The 17,177-nt window shown below is 45.4% G+C and overlaps 1 long non-coding RNA gene across 1 annotated transcript in view; it reads left to right on the top strand.

Moving 5' to 3' along the window:
• LOC309804625 overlaps positions 1–16,805 on the top strand; it is a 300,532-nt gene extending 283,727 nt beyond the window's left edge. Inside the window, exon 3 of the long non-coding RNA XR_014294147.1 lies at positions 16,789–16,805. This is a non-coding gene — a long non-coding RNA (uncharacterized lncRNA). The remainder of the gene's footprint in view (positions 1–16,788) is intronic.
• Positions 16,806–17,177: the final 372 nt, after the last annotated feature.

Genomic DNA, 17,177 nt, shown 5'->3' with positions numbered 1-17,177 from the left:
AGAGCTACAGAGCCAAGGGCACTTCCAGTCTAGGGAATATACCTTGGGAAAACTGAAAATCAATAAGACAGAGCCACACCCAAATTTAGGGCTGCACTGTTTACAAGAACCTCAACTTGGGTACACCTTAAATATCCCAGGAAAAATAAAAATGGTGCAAAACATTGTGGTACTTATGTACGATGGAATATCCCTCAGCCATGAAATCAATGTCATAAGACCAGTAGCAGCCAAGTGAGTGGATTCAGGTACGATGATTCTAAGTGAAATAAGTCACACAGAAAAAGAAACTTATCATAAGATATCACTTATGAAGATCCTATAAACATGGCTACACATGTACTGAGTTAGGAAAGAGAACAGAGTCTCACATTTAGAAAACACTCTTATGCCTGCTTAAGGGGGAAGGAGTGGTGGGGTGATGCATAAAACCAGAGTTTGATATAAGCACAGGTACCGTTCCAAAAACCAACTTTGCAACAGACAAGACCTACACCTTCCTCAGTGAAAGGGACTCAAAACCGCATATTTCACGCAGAGGAATATATCTGACTAGTAAGAATCTTAAAACGTATGTTTTGATATGTCTCAGTAAGGGAATCAAGTGTGTCTAGACTGGCATAAACATGGTAGCGAGAATCAGCTCAAACCCACTATAAAAAGGAATTTCAAAAACAAAACGAAAAAACAGGGAAATTCTTCACAATTCCTTCAGAGTCTCTGACCAAACCTGGAATGACCCTATCTACAATGACAGCTGGTTGTGGCATAAGGCTGGACACTTGGGAATGAGAGGATTGGTGAGATGGGGTGAGCAAATTCAGACCCTTTAAATCAATAATGCATGGCCCCCATTCCATGAGTCCCAACTCTCCAAATTGAAGGGAATATTACTACAGCTATAACATGTACAGGAAACCTAGAGAATGGACACACGGTGAATACGGAAGGTTTCTAAAACTCAACGAATAGTCCCTCTCCTGGTGCTCCGGTTTGACTTTCCAACTGCTTTACTATCAATCTCCCAACTTGGAGAGACAGCCCCTTTAACCTCCTGGTTCGCACAGGTTGCCAATTTGGTATAGGATTGAAGGGAAGACGGAGAACCAATGTGAGAGTAGCTGTTAGGCATTTGGACGGGCACATGTCACTCTAGTTTCCCGGCAGGAAGAAGAATTAACCAAAGTCACAGCCACCCACCTGGAACCAGTATAGTTCCTGAACCAAAATTTTGGAATTGCGTTCAGCTCACTAAAAACGAGTTGAGAAATGGAGCTCAGGGGCACAGCAATTCACAAACTGGCAGAGTAATAAAGGAAAACTATCGTCCAAAAACCTGTTTAGGGAAGGCACCAAGGCGGACTTGAAAGTGAGGCAGAATAGCAGGAAACAGATTTCAAGAGGTACGTTGGAATCGCCTGTAAAGCACAGGAAGAGGGGCACAACTTCGACAATGATGCACTTGGCCCAAAAGGGCGTATGCATTTTCTCCTGAATATATTCAGGAGAAAACGCATACGCCCTTTTTGGCCAAGCAAGCAAGCGGGCAATGCAAATCTGCACTACAAAGAAGTATCACTTCCCACCGGTCAAAAGGGACATCCACAAAATGTGTAAAAACCAGAAAGGCAAGACAGTACCTGGAGAACAGGAATCCTTGTTATGCTAGTGGGCGGGATGTAAATTGCCAACTGCCTCACTGGAGGAGTGCATTGTGTTGCCTAAAACAAGTAAACAACAGAGCTACAGAGCCAAGGGCACTTCCAGTCTAGGGAATATACCTTGGGAAAACTGAAAATCAATAAGACAGAGCCACACCCAAATTTACGGCTGCACTGCTTACAAGAACCTCAACTTGGGTACACCTTAAATATCCCAGGAAATATAAAAATGGTTCAAAACATTGTGATACTTACATACGATGGAATATCCCTCAGCCATGAAATCAATGTCATAAGACCAGTAGCAGCAAAGTGAGTGGATTCAGGTACGATGATTCTAAGTGAAATAAGTCACACAGAAAAAGAAACTTATCATAAGATATCACTTATGAAGATCCTGTAAACATGGCTACACATGAACTGAGTTAGGAAAGAGAACAGAGTCTCACATTTAGAAAACACTCTTATGCCTGCTTAAGTGGGAAGGAGAGGTGGGGTGATGCATAAAACCAGAGTTTGATATAAGCACAGGTACCCTTCCAAAAACCAACTTTAGAACAGACAAGACCTACACCTTCCTCTGTGAAAGGGACTCAAAACCCTATATTTCACGCAGAGGAATATATCTGACTAGTAAGAATATTAAAACCTATGTATTGATATGTCTCCATAAGGGAATCAAGTGTGTCTAGACTGGCATAAACATGGGAGCGAGAATCAGCTGAAACCCACTATAAAAAGGAATTTCAAAAACAAAACGAAAAAACAGGGAAATTCTTCACAATTCCTTCAGGGTCTCTGACCAAACCTGGAATGACCCTATCTACAATGACAGCTGGATGTGGCATAAGGCTGGACACTTGGGAATGAGAGGATTGGTGAGACTGGGTGAGCAAATGCAGACCCTTTAAAGCAATAATGCATGGCCCCCATTCCATGGGTCCCAACTCTCCAGGTTGAAGGGAATATTACTACAGCTATAACATGTACGGGAAACCTAGAGAATGGACACACTGTGAATACGAAAGGTTTCTAAAACTCAAAGAATAGTCCCTCTCCTGGTTCTCCGGTTTGACTTTCCAACTGCTTTACTATCAATCTCCCAACTTGGAGAGACAGCCCCTTTAACCTCCTGGTTCGCACAGGTTGCCAATTTGGCAGAGGATGGAAGGGAAGAGGGAGAACCAATGAGAGAGTAGCTGTTAGGCAATTGGACGGGCACATGCCACTCTATTTTCCCGGCAGGAAGAAGAATTAACCAAAGTCTCAGCCACCCACCGGGAACCAGTATAGGTCCTGAACCAAAATTTTGGACTTGCGTTCAGCTCACAAAAATTGAGATGAAAAATTGAGCTCAAGGGCACAGCAATTCACAAACTGGCAGAGTAATAAAGGACAACTATCGTCCAAAAATCTGTTGAGAGAAGGCAACGAGGCTGACTTGAAAGCGAGGAAGAACAGCAGGAAACAGATTTCAAGAGGTACGTAGGAATCGCCTGTAAAGCACAGGAACAGGGACACAACTTCGACAATGATGCACTTGGCGAAAAAGGGCGTATCCATTTGCTCCTGAATATATTCAGGAGAAAACGCATATGCACTTTTTGGCCAAGCAAGCAAGCGGGCAATGCAAATCAGCACTACAAAGAAGTATCACTTCCCACTGGTCAAAAGGGAAATACACAAAATGTGTAAAAACCAGAAAGGCAAGACAGGCCCTGGAGAACAGGAGCCTTGTTATGCTGATGGGCGGGATGTAAATTGCCAAATGCCTCACTGGACGAGTGCTTTGTGTTCCCTAAAACAAGTAAACAACACAGCTACAGAGCAAAGGGCACTTCCAGTCTAGGGAATATACCTTGGGAAAACTGAAAATCAATGACAGAGCCACCCACAAATTTAGGGCTGCACTGCTTACAAGAACCTCAACTTGGGTACACCTTAAATATCCCAGGAAATATAAAAATGGTTCAAAAAACTGTGGTACTTACGTACGATGGAATATCCCTCAGCCATGAAATCAATGTCATAAGACCAGTAGCAGCAAAGTGAGTGGATTCAGGTACGATGGTTCTAAGTGCAATAAGTCACACAGAAAAAGAAACTTATCATAAGATATCACTTATGAAGATCCTTTAAACATGGCTACACATGAACTGAGTTAGGAAAGAGAACAGAGTCTCACATTTAGAAAACACTCTTATGCCTGCTTCAGGAGGAAGGAGAGGTGGGGTGATGCATAAAACCAGAGTTTGATATAAGCACAGGTACCGTTCCAAAAATCAACTATGGAATAGACAAGACGTACATGTTCCTCAGTGAAAGGGACTCAAAACTCCATATTTCCCGCAGAGGAGTATATCTGACTAGTCAGAATCTTAAAACCTATGTATTGATATGTCTCGTAAGGGAATCAAGTGTGTCTAGACTTGCATAAACATGGCAGCGAGAATCAGCTGAAACCCACTATAAAAACGAATTTCAAAAACAAAACAAAAAAAACAGGGAAATTCTTTACAATTCCTTGAGGGTCTCTGATGAAACTTGGAATGACCCTATCTACAATGACAGCTGGATATGGCATAAGGCTGGACACTTGGGACTGAGAGGATTGGTGAGATTTGGTGAGCAAATGCAGATCCTTTAAAGCAATAATGCATGGCACCCATTCCATGGGTCCCAACTCTCCAGTTTGAAGGGAATATTACTACAGCTATAACATGTACGGGGAACCTAGAGAATCGACACACTGTGAATACGAAAGGTTTCTAAAACTCAACGAATAGTCCCACTCCTGGTGCTCCGGTTTGACTTTCCAACGGCTTTGCTATCAATCTCCCAACTTGCAGAGACAGCCCCTTTAAGCTCCTGGTTCGCACTGGTTGCCAATTTGGCAGAGGATGGAAGGGAAGAGGGAGAACCAATGAGAGAGTAGCTGTTAGGCATTTGGACGCGCATATGTCACTCTAATTTCCAGGCCTGAAGAAGAATTAATCAAAGTCTCAGCCACCCACTGGGAAGCAGTATAGGTCCTGAACCAAAATTTTGGACTTCCGTTCAGCTCACAAAAAAACGAGTTGAGAAATGGAGCTCAGGGCCACAGCAATTCACAAACTGGCAGAGTAATAAAGGACAACTATCGTCAAAAATCTGTTGAGGGAAGGCACCGAGGCGGACGTCAAAGTGAAGGAGAATAGCAGGAAACTGATTTCAAGAGGTACGTAGGAATCGCCTGTAAAGCACAGGAAGAGGGGCACAACTTCGACAATGATGCACTTGGCCAAAAAGGGCGTATCCGTTTTCTCCTGAATATATTGAAGAGAAAACGCATACGCCCTTTTTGGCCAAGCAAGCAAGCGGGCAATGCAAATCTGCACTACAAAGAAGTATCACTTCCCACCGTTCAAAAGGGACATCCACAAAATGTGTAAAAACCAGAAAGGCAAGACAGGCCCTGGAGAACAGGGATCCTTGTTATGCTAGTGGGCGGGATGTAAATTGCCAACTGCCTCACTGGAGGAGTGAATAGTGTTCCCTACAACAAGTAAACAACAGAGCTACAGAGCCAAGGGCATTTCCAGTCTAGGGAATATACCTTGGGAAAACTGAAAATCAATGACAGAGCCACCGCCAAATTTAGGGCTGCACTGCTTACAAGAACCTCAACTTGGGTACACATTAAATATCCCAGGAAATATAAAAATCGTTCAAAATATTGTGGTACTTACGTACGATGGAATATCCCTCAGCCATGAAATCAATGTCATAAGACCAGTAGCAGCAAATTGATTGGATTCAGGTACGATGATTCTAAGTGAAATAAGTCACACAGAAAAAGAAACTTATCATAAGATATCACTTATGAAGATCCTTTAAACATGGCTACACATGAACTGAGATAGGAAAAACATCAGAGTCCCATATTTAGAAAACACTCTTATGCCTGCTTCAGGAGGAAGGAGAGGTGGGGTGATGCATAAAACCAGAGTTTGATATAAGCACAGGTACCGTTCCAAAAACCAACTATGGAATAGACAAGACCTACACCTTCCTCAGTGAAAGGGACTCAAAACCCCATATTTCCCACAGAGGAATATATCTGACTAGTAAGAATCTTAAAACCTATGTATTGATATGTCTCCGTAAGGGAATCAAGTGAGTCTAGAGTGGCAGAAACATGGCAGCGAGAATCAGCTCAAACCCACTATAAAAAGGAATTTCAAAAACAAAACAAAAAAACAGGGAAATTCTTTACAATTCCTTCAGTGTCTCTGATGAAACCTGGAATGACCCTATCTACAATGACAGCTGGATATGGCATAAGGCTGGACACTTGGGACTGAGAGGATTGGTGAGATTTGGTGAGCAAATGCAGATCCTTTAAAGCAATAATGCATGGCACCCATTCCATGGGTCCCAACTCTCCAGGTTGAAGGGAATATTACTACAGCTATAACATGTACGGGAAACCTAGAGAATGGACACACTGTGAATATGAAAGGTTTCTAAAACTCAACGAATAGTCCCTCTCCTGGTGCTCCGGTTTGACTTTCCAACTGCTTTACTATCAATTTCCCAGCTTGGAGGAACAGCCCCTTTAACCTCCTGGTGCGCACCGGTTGCCAATTTGGCAGAGGATGGAAGGGAAGAGGGAGAACCAATGAGCGAATAGCTGTTAGGCATTTGGACGGGCACATGCCACTCTAATTTCCGGGCAGGAAGAAGAATTAACCAAAGTCTCAGCAACCCACTGGGAACCAGTATAGGTCCTGAACCAAAATTTTGGACTTGCGTTCAGCTTATAAAAAACGAGTTGAAAAACGGAGCTCAGGGGCACAGCAATTTACAAACTGGCAGAGTAATGAAGGACAACTATCGTCCTAAAATCTGTTGAGGGTAGGCAACGAGGCGGACTCAAAAGCGAGGCACAATAGCAGGAAACAGATTTCAAGAGGTACGTTGGAGTCGCCTTTAAAGCACTGAAGAGGGGCACAATTTCCATAATGATGCACTTGGCCAAAAGGGCGTATGTGTTTTCCCCTGAATATATTCAGGAGAAAATGCATACGCCCTTTTTGGCCAAGCAAGCAAGCGGGCAATGCAAATCTGCACTACAAAGAACTATCACTTCCCACCGGTCAAAAGGGACATCCACAAAATGTGTAAAAACCAGAAAGGCAAGACAGGCCCTGGAGAACAGGGAGCCTTGTTATGCTGATGGGCGGGATGTACACTGCCAACTGCCTCTCTGGAGGAGTGCATTTTGTTCCCCCAAAACAAGTAAGCAACAGAGCTTCAAAGCCAAGGGCACTTCCAGTCTAGGGAATATACCTTAGGAAAACTGAAAATCAATAAGAGAGAGCCACCCCCAAATTTAGGGCTGCACTGCTTACAAGAACCTCAACTTGGGTACACCTTAAATATCCCAGGAAAGACCAAAATGGTTCAAGAAATTATGGTAATTAAGTACGATGGAATATCCCTCAGCCATGAAATCAATGTCATAAGGCCAGTAGCAGCAAAGTGAGTGGATTCAGGTACGATGATTCTAAGTGAAATAAGTCACACAAAAAAGAAACTTGTCATAAGATATCACTTATGAAGGTCCTGTATACATGGCTACACATGAACTGAGTAAGGAAAGAAAACAGTGTCTCACACTGAGAAAACACTCTTATGCCTGCTTAATGGGGAAGGAGTGGTGGGCTGATGCATAAAAGCATAGTTTGATATTAGGAAATGTACCGATCCAAAAACCATATACGGAATAGGCAAGACCTACACGTTCCACAGTGACAGGGTCTCAAAACACCATATTCCACGCAAAGGAATATATCTGACTAGTAAGAATCTGAAAACCTATGTTTTGATATGTCTCCGTAAGGGAATCTATTGTGTCTAGACAACATAAACATGGCAGTGAGAATCAGCTCAAACCCACTAGAAGAGACGTTTCTTCAGAGGAGGCACAGTGATAGCCAAAACGCACATGCAAAGCTGCTCAACATTACTAATTATTAGAGAAATGCAAATCAAAACAACAATGAGGTATCACCTCACACCTGTTAGAATCGGCATCATCAGAAAATCTACAAACAACAAATTCTGGGGAGGGTGTGAACAAAAGGAGCCCTCTTCCACTATTGGTGGGAATGTAAATTGATACAGTCACTATGGAGAAGAGTATGGAGTTTCCTTAAAAAAAACTAGAAATAGAATTACAATCTGATCCAGCAATCCCACGTCTGGGCATATACCCAGAGAAAACCATAAATCAAAAAGGCACATTCACCACAATGTTCATTGCAGTACTATTTACAATAGCCAGGTAATGGAAGCAACCTAAATGCCGACAGACAGATGAATGGATAAAGATGTGGTACATATATAAAATGGAATATTACTCAGCCATGAAAAGGAATGAAACTGTGTCATTTGTAGAGACATCGATGGATCTAGAAGACTGTCATACAGAATGAAGTAAGTCAAAAAGAGGAAAACGAATATTGTATGTTAATGCATATATGTGGAACCTAAAAAATGGTACAGATGAACTGGTTTGCAGGGCAGAAATAGAGACTCAGAGGTAGAGAACAAACGTATGGACACCAAGTGTGGGAAGCCATGGGGTGGAGGTGGTGGCATAAGTTGGGAGATTGGGATTGAAATGTATACATGTATATGCATAAAATACATAACTAATAATAACCTGGTGCATAAAAAAATAAATAAAATTAAATTTCAAAATTAAAAAAAATAAAATTTAAAAGTAAAACAGAAAAATTTCTTCCCTTCACACAGATATATTTATAGGAATGAATTATTTCCATGCTTATATCTATAAATACATAAAAGAGGAATAAAATCTAACTTGAACCATAAAAGAAAAAAAAAAACCTGATCCCACCAGTTATACAGAGGAAAACCCTATCAGGGCACTTGCTCCAGCGGTAAACAATTCTGAAATTGGTCAGAGGTGGGGAACCATCTTCCATTCAGCCAGCAACCCAACCCCCATGAAAGGAGCGTCCTCATTGCAAAGCTGGGGGACAGTGCCGAGGCATCTGTGAGTAAACGTGAGCTGAGCCCCAGGCCAGCTGCTGCTTAAGTGTTCCCACCCCTCCCAGGTAAAACACCTGAATATGTACAAGGGCTTGAAAGCCTAGAGGAAGTGCCGCAGAGCCACACCAGCGACAACACGCAGGCCAACTTGGTGCCTGCAGGCCAGCCAGGGGGATCCTGGCCCCGGGCGCTCTTCCGGAAGCTTTCCATTGCCCTGCCTGTGATACCCCTCCTGTCCCGGTCCCCACTGCTTTTTTCCTTCCTCACCTCTGTCCGGAGAGAAATTCCAGCGGAAGGTATGGGTGACACATCCTCTTCTTTACAGGTGGCAGCCTGGCTACTCCTGCAGAAAGGCCAGCAGAACCCCACTCACACCGGGCCACCCACAAAGCTGTGGCCCCTCACTCCCTCCCACCAGCACAGCCCCGAGACTGCTGACAGGGCAGAGAATATGGAGTCAGGCACAGCTTAAGGGGCTATTGCTGCATGGAGCGCTGTTTATATTGACCTCAAACAGGCACACCTGGGGAGGGCCCGCCGTCAGTGTAAGGCTGTCCAGGTCAGCTAATCCACAACCCTCAGGGAATCACATTGTTGAAAATGGACCACGCTAATGCAGAATAGAAGCCAAGGAAAAAAAGGACACAATGCCATTTGCAGCACCGTAGATGAGTCTAGAGGTAATCATGTAACTTGTAGTAAGTCAGAAAGTGAAAGACACATATCGTATCATATCACTTATAGGTGTTACCTAAAAATGGATACCAGGGCTGATATTTCCACGGAGAAGGGCAATCACAGATTCATTAAACAAACTTATGGTTCACCAATGGAAAGGTGTGAGGATTGGTTTCATTATGATATCGGGGTTAACAGACATATAAAAACACTGGTGACATATATTATCACCAAACACCTACGTATTACCAAGAGAAGTCTACTCAACATTCTGTCATAACGTACATGGGAAAAGGATCCCAGGAAGAACAGACATCTGTATATGTGTAAAAGAACCACATCTTCCACACCTACAACAAGCCAAACATTGTAATCAAACTTGCTGTAATAAAAAATAAAAAAATTAAATTAAAAACACGAACAAGAAGTACTGAGACAAACGTGAGGGGCTTTCTCCTGGCACATTCCATTCTAAATTCCAATCTAGAACACGACTTCCATTAAGGCTCTGCTGCCCTAGTAACCAGATTTGGTAAGGGAGAACTGCTGCCACCTTGTGGCCGTTTCACACAACAGCAGCTTTAATCCCAGCGCTAATGGTCAGTGGATATTCAAAATCATTGCAGGCCTGTAAATGACACCTGCCCTGAAAACAAATCCTGGGGTCACATATCGACGAAAAAATTCAAAGGACGTCCATATTAAAAAACGACCGTTTGAAAAGGCATATTTTACACACATTAGTGTTCTGCTTCTTTTACTTTCTTTGTTTCTTTGTTAAAAAACGGGAATGGAAAAAGGCAACCCTCAGAATGGGTGTAAACGTTCGAAAACGAATCAATGGACAAAGGTTTAATCGCCAATATATATAAACAGCTCATGCTGCTTAATATTAATAAAACAAACACCCCAATACAAAAATGGGCAGAAGATCTAAATAGACGTTTCTTCAAAGAAGCCACAGAGATGGCCAAGACGAACATGAAAAGCTGCTCAACATCACTAATTATTAGAGAAACGCAAATCAAAACTACCATGAGGTATGACCTCACAACTGTTAGAATCGGCATCATCAGAAAATCTACAAACCACAAATTCTGGGCAGGGTGTGGACAAAAGGAACCCTCTTCCACTATTTCTGGAAATGTAAATTGATACAGTCACTATGGAGAACAGTATGGATGTTCCTTTAAAAAACTAAAAAGAGAATTACCATAGGATCCAGCAATCCCACTTCTGGGCATATAGCCAGAGAAAACCATAAATCAAAAAGACGCATTCACCACAATGTTCATTGCAGCACTATTTACAATAGCCAGGTAATGGAAGCAACCTAATTGCCCACAGACAGACGAATGGATAAAGATGTGGAACATATATAAAATGGAATATTACTCAGCCATACAAAGGAATGAAACTGGGTCATTTGTAGAGAAGTTGATGGATCTAGAGACTGTCATACAGAGTGAAGTAAGTCAGAAAGAGAAAAACAAATATTGTATATTAATGTCTATATGTTGAACCTAGAAAAATGGTACAGATGAACTGGTTAGCAGGGCAGAAATAGAGACACAGAGGTAGAGAACAAACATATGGACACCAAGTCGGGGAAGCCATGGGGTGGTGGTGGTGGGATGAGTTGGGAGATTGGGATTGACCTGTATACATGTATATGCATAAAATAGATAACTAATAATAACCTGCTGTATAAAAAAATAAATAAAATTACATTTCACAATTTTTTAAAATAAAATTTAAAAATAAAACAGAAAAAAGTTCTTCCATTCACACAGATGTATTTATATGAATGAATTAATTCCATGCTTATATCTATAATTACATAAAAGAGGAATAAAATCTAACTTGAACCAAAAAAGAGAAAAAAAAAATACCTGAACCTAACGGTTATTCAGAGGAAAACGCTAACAAGGCACTTGCCCCAGTGGTAAACAATTCTGAAATTGGTCAGAGGTGGGGAATCATCTCCCATACAGCCAGCAGCCCTGCCCCCCCCAAGCAAGGAGCATCCTCATTGCAAAGCTGGGGGACCATGCCAAGGCCTCTGTGAGTAGACGTGAGCTGAGCCCCAGGCCAGCTGTTGCTGAACAGTTCCCACCCTTCCCAGGTAAAACAGCTGAATAGGTACAAGGGCTTGAAAGCCTAGAGGAAGGGCCGTGGAGCCACCCCAGCGACAGCACGCAGGCCAACTTGGTGCCTGCAGGCCAGCCAGGATGGTCCTGGCCCCGGGCGCTCTTCTGGAAGCTTTCCATTTCCCTGCCTGAGATACCCCTCCTGGCCCGGCCCCCACTCCTTTTTTTCCTTCCTCACCTCAGCCCGGAGAGAAATTCCAGTGGAAGTTATGGGTGACACATCCTCTTCTTTACAGGTGGCAGCCTGGCAACTCCTGCAGAAAGTCCAGCAGAGCCCCACTCACACCGGGCCAACAACAAACCCGTGGACCCTCACACCCTCCTACCAGCACAGCCCCAAGACTGCTGACGGGGCAGAGAATATGGCGTCAGGCACAGCTGCAGGGGCTCTTGCTGCCTGGAGTGCTGTTTATATTGACCTCAACCCAGGCACACCTGGGGAGGGCTTGCCGGCACGGTCAGGCTGCCCAGGTAAGCTAATCCTCAGCCCTCAGGGAATCACATTGCAGAAAATGGACCTCGCTAAGACAGAATATTAGCCAAGGAAAAAAAGGACGCAATGCCATTTGCAGCACCGTAGATGAGTCCAGAGGTAATCACGTGACTGGTAGTAAGTCAGAAAGTGAAAGACACATATCGTATGATATCACTTATAGGTGTTACCTAGAAATTGATACCAGTGAAGATATTTCCACAGAGAAGGGCAATCCCAGATTCATTAAACAAACTTATGGTTCACCAATGGAAAGGTGTGAGGATTGCATTCATTACGATATTGGGGTTAACAGACATATACAAACACAGGTGAAATATATAATCACCAAAGACCTACGGAATACCAAGATAAGACTACTCAACATTCTGTCATAACGTACATGGGAAAAGGATCCCAGGAAGAACAGACATATGTATATGTGTAAAAGAAACACATCTTGCACACCTGCAACAAGCCAAACATTGTAATCAAACTTGCTGTAATAAAAAATAAAAAAAAATTAAATTAAAAACACGGACAAGAAGTAGTGAGACAAACTTGAGGGGCTTTCTCCTGGCACATTCCATTCAAAATTACCATCTAGAACGCGACTTCCATTGAGGCTCTGCTGCCCTAGTAACCAGATTTGGTAAGGGAGAACTGCTGCCCCCTTGTGGCCGTTTCACACAACAGCACCTTTAATCCCAGCGCTCATGGTCAGTGGATATTCAAAATCATTGCAGGCCTGTAAATGACACCTGCCCTGAAAACAAATCCTGGGGTCATATATCGACCAAAAAATTCAAAAGACGTCCATATTTCAAAACGACACTTTCAAGAGGCATATTTTGCGCACATTAGTGTTCTGCTTCTTGTGCTTTCTTTCTTTGTTGAAAAAACGGGAATGGAATAAAGCAACCTTCAGAATGGGCGAAAACTTTCACAAACGAATCAATGGACAAAGGTTTAATCTCCAATATATATAAACAGCTCATGCAGCTTAATATTAAAAAAAACCAAACATCCCAATACAAAAATGGGCAGAAGATCTAAATAGACGTTTCTTCAAAGAAGACACAGAGATGGCCAAGACGCACATGAAAAGCTGCTCAACATCACTCATCATTAGAGAAATGCACATCAAAACTACAGTGAGGTATCGCCTCACACCTGTTAGAATGGGCATCATCAGAAAATGTACAAACAACAAATGCTGGGGAGGGTGTGGACCAAAGGAACCCTCTTCCACTATTGGTGGGAATGTAAATTGATACAGTCACTATGGAGAACAGCATGGAGGTTCCTTAAAAAACTAAAAATAGAATTACCATAGGATCCAGCAATCCCACTTCTGGGCATATAGCCAGAGAAAACCATAAATCAAAAAGACACATTCACCACAATGTTCATTGCAGCACTATTTACAATAGCCAGGTAATGGAAGCAACCTAAATGCCCACAGACAGACGAACGGATAAGGATGTGGTCCATCTATAAAACGGAATATTACTCAGCCATAAAAAGGAACGAAACTGGGTCATCTGTGGAGACGTCGACGGATCTAGAGACTGTCATACAGAGTGAAGTAAGTCAGAAGGAGAAAAACAAATATTGTATATTAATGCATATATGTGGAACCTAGAAAGATGGTACAGATGACCCGGTTTGCAGGGCAGAAATAGAGACACAGAGGTAGAGAACAAACGTATGGACACCAAGAGGGGAGAAGCCATGGGTTGTTGGTGGTGGGATGAGTCGGGAGATTGGGATTGTCCTGTATACATGTATATGCATAAAATAGATAACTAATAATAATCCTGCTGAATAAAAAAAAAAAACTTAAATTTCAAAATTTTTTAAAATAAATAAAATTTTAAAATAAAACGGAAAAAAAAGTACTTCCCTTCACACAGATGTATTTATAGGAATGAATTATTTCCATGCTTATATCTATAAATACATAAAAGAGGAATAAAATCTAACTTGAACCAAAAAAGAAAAAAAAAAAAACACCAGAACCCACCAGTTATACACAAAAAAACCCTATCAGGGCACTGGCTCCAGCGGCAAACATTTCTGAAGTTGGGCAGAGGTGGGGAATCATCTCCCATGCAGCCAGCAGCCCCCCCACCCCCGCAAGGAGCGTCCTCATTGCAAAGCTGGGGGACCGTGCCGAGGCGTCTGTGAGTAAACGTGAGCTGAGCCCCAGGCCAGCTGCTGCTGAACTGTTCCCACCCTTCCCAGGTAAAACACCTGAATATGTCCAAGGACTTGAAAGCCTAGAGGAAGGGCCGTGGAGCCACAGCAGCGACAGCACGCAGGCCGACTTGGTGCCTGCAGGCCAGCCAGGATGGTCCTGGCCCCGGGCGCTCTTCTGGAAGCTTTCCATTTCCCTGCCTGAGATACTCCTCCTGTCCCGGCCCCCACTGCTTTTTTCCTTCCTCACCTCTGCCCGGGGAGAAATTCCAACGGAAGGTATGGGTGACACATCCTCTTCTTTAGCAGGTGGCAGCCCGGCAACTCCTGCAGAAAGTCCAGCAGAGCCCCACTCACACCGGGCCACCCACAGAGCCGTGGCCCCTCACTCCCTCCCACCAGCACAGCCCCGAGACTGCTGACGGGGCAGAGATTATGGCGTCAGTCACAGCTGCAGGGGCTCTTGCTGCCTGGAGCCGTGTTTATATGGACCTCAAGCCAGGCACACCTGGGGAGGGCTGGCCGGCAGGGTCAGGCTGCCCAGGTCAGCCCATCCTCACCCCTCAGGGACTCACATTGCAGAAAATGCACCTCGCTGAACCGGCCGGGTCCAAGGAACAGGTGTGGGCTCCTGAGAGTCTGGATAGACAAGGGGCTGCAGCTCCAGCTTGTTTTCTAATCCTTTTATCTGGCCCATGAGTGGGAGACAACTTCAAGAAGACCCTCTCCTAATGAGAGGAACCCAGGAGTCAGGGAGAGGAGGGGTGATGGGTGGAGAAAGAGGCCTGCTGCCCCGGCTGTGGTGGAAGCCTCTGGAAGACCAGGCAGAGGGAGGCCGCACAGAGTGATGCCCAGGGTCACAGACCTGTCGGAGCTGCTGTTTGTTAGCTCAAGTCCTGCTCTGAGGTGCTCTGTGTCAGCTCTGAGTGACAGGTGATCTGGGCTGCTCTGCAATGAGGGCTACGTGCACGGTACCTGTGTGCCCAGCCCTGCCGGGGTACCTGCCCAGGGCAGCTCCGTATCCTGGGAGGGGCCTGACCACGAGAGCGCCATGGGCTGCTTGGGAAGGGGGGCGTGCCCAGGTGAGCTCCATATCCTGGGATTGCCCTGACCACGAGAGCCCCTTGGGCTGCTGGGGACCTGGTAAACGATGTCGGGACAGTCAGTGAAGCCACCGAGGATATACATCCGGTAGTTCCTAATTCCTACACCCTGCTGGTCATTCTACCATCCACCAGGACACGGTATTCTGTATTAGACTTCAGTGATGCCTTCTTCTGTATCCCATTGTTCCCCGAAAGGCTCTGCTGCCCTAGTAACCAGATTTGGGAATGGAGAAATGCTGCCGCCTTGTGGCCGTTTGCCACAACAGAAGCTTTAAACCCAGTGCTCATGGTCACTAAATATTCACACTCATTGCAGCCTGTAAATGGCACCTGCCCTGAAAAACAATCCTGGGGTCGAAAATGGACCCAAAACTTCTAAAGAGGGCAACCATGCAAGAGGACAATTTCAAGAGGTTAATTGTACTCCCCGTTTTTTTCTGTTTTTCTGTACCAGAAATTTAATACGGCCCCTCCGCCCCGCCCCGATACCCTAGGCCTCCGTTGTCCTGCCTGGGCGGGTGGAGGGGCGCTGCTGGGGCGGGCTGGCCGCGGGGATGGCGGTAAGGCGCAAGGACAAGCGAAGCTGGGCCTCAAGAGGCAGCCCGCGGTCCCCGCCTCCATCTACGGCCATACCACCCTGAACGAGCCCGATCTCGTCTGATCTCGGAAGCTAAGCAGTGTCGGGCCTTGTTAGTACTTGGATCGGAGACCGCCTGGGAATACCGGGTGCTGTAGGCTGTAGGCTTTTGGCCTCCCGCTGCAGCTCCACCTTCTCCTTTAGTCGCCCGCGGCGGTGGCCGCCATCTCCGCCCCCCGACGGGCACCGCTGCAGGCCCCACCTCCTCCGCCACCCCCCCCACCACCACAGAGCGCCAGAGGGGCCGCTCCATGCAGCCCGAAGGCGGCCCTGGAAGGCAGCGGCACACCCGACGCTCCGGGGGTGGCTGGCCCGGACCCAGACTCCGCCGCGGGCCCGGGTGCCGTCCGTGCGGCCCGCGAGCCCCTCCACCTGCACCTGGCCGGCCCCACCGGCGCCCAGCCCCAGCGCCGCCACCTGTCCGCCGGTGTGGCTCTCCGCAGCTCTCTCCGGATAAAGCTGGATAAAGGTCTGGATGGGAAGGAGGGGCAGTGATTCAGCCTATTGCTCTTAGTGCCCCTCCCCCACACTCAGGAGCCCTTTGTGACAAGGCCACAGCTCTGTGATGCAGGCCTGGGGTTCTGCCATCAAGTGAACTCCCAGGGCTCTGTTGCCTGAGGGCGGCAATGCAGTTCAGAAGATGGAGAATCGCTTTTCTTTGAAAAACACTGTTGCTATCTGGCTGAGATCTAGCCCAACTTCCTGGGTGATTGATATCATCCTTGGCTTCCTGTGTGGACAGGGGCTCTTCCTCGTGTTACTCCCCTGCTTCCAGAGTAATCCATTCTTAGCACCACCTAGGAAACCTAGAAACATCAGGAAGCATCAAGTAGAGCTGAAGGGGAGGAGCAGGAGTAGGAAGAAAAGTCGATCTTTGAAAGCTTGCAGAGATTGCCTGGAAGAACTGGAGGGGACTCACAACCTGGCTTCTCCTCTGCGGAGCTGCCTGGGGAGGCTTCCTGGCAAGGGCAACTTTCATCAGCTCTCATGGCAAGACCCTCCTGGTGAGATGTGCAAAGCAGTGACTGCTGGAGCCTATGGAGGATACTGCTTGAAGGGTTGGGAACACTGCAGGAACACCTCCTGTAGGGTTTCCTTCCTGGTTCAAGACACTCGAGAGGTGCTGGAAGCACATATTACAAGGTTTTGGGTAAAGCACGGGTGGACCCTACCCCTCAAGGTCCTCAAGCCCATCAATCTCTTGAAGTCGAC

The sequence above is a fragment of the Mesoplodon mirus genome, assembly GCF_964341445.2.
Source record: "Mesoplodon mirus genome assembly, chromosome: 1".
Taxonomy (NCBI): domain Eukaryota; kingdom Metazoa; phylum Chordata; class Mammalia; order Artiodactyla; family Ziphiidae; genus Mesoplodon; species Mesoplodon mirus.
Note: the sequence above shows the minus strand (reverse complement) of the source record. Positions and strands in the feature narration are given on the sequence as shown.